Source organism: Penaeus monodon, chromosome 19 (assembly GCF_015228065.2).
Source record: "Penaeus monodon isolate SGIC_2016 chromosome 19, NSTDA_Pmon_1, whole genome shotgun sequence".
NCBI lineage: Eukaryota > Metazoa > Arthropoda > Malacostraca > Decapoda > Penaeidae > Penaeus > Penaeus monodon.
This window is the reverse complement of record NC_051404.1, coordinates 42,378,087-42,378,288: the sequence shown is the minus strand read 5'-3', so window position 1 is coordinate 42,378,288 and position 202 is coordinate 42,378,087. Positions and strand designations below refer to the sequence as shown.

General features: G+C 32.7%; 1 protein-coding gene across 1 annotated transcript in view; it reads left to right on the top strand.

Moving 5' to 3' along the window:
- The window catches only part of LOC119585245, a gene marked incomplete in the record, with an annotated part of 5,684 nt that overhangs the window by 1,709 nt on the left and 3,773 nt on the right, over window positions 1-202 (top strand).

The window sequence follows — 202 nt, the reverse complement described above, 5'->3', positions numbered from 1 at the left end:
GAAAAAATAAGGAAATAGATATCATGTTAAGTAAACGATTCGAAAATAATGTCGAGTTTCCGATCGATGTATCCGCTATCACAAATCCTACGTGTCTTAAGGAACATTAACGTAATGACTCTTTTTCTTAATAGACAGAGGGTGGTTTGAGGAAAAAAGAAATGTATGTGTGAATCTGAATAGAGAGCTTCTATTATTTAAG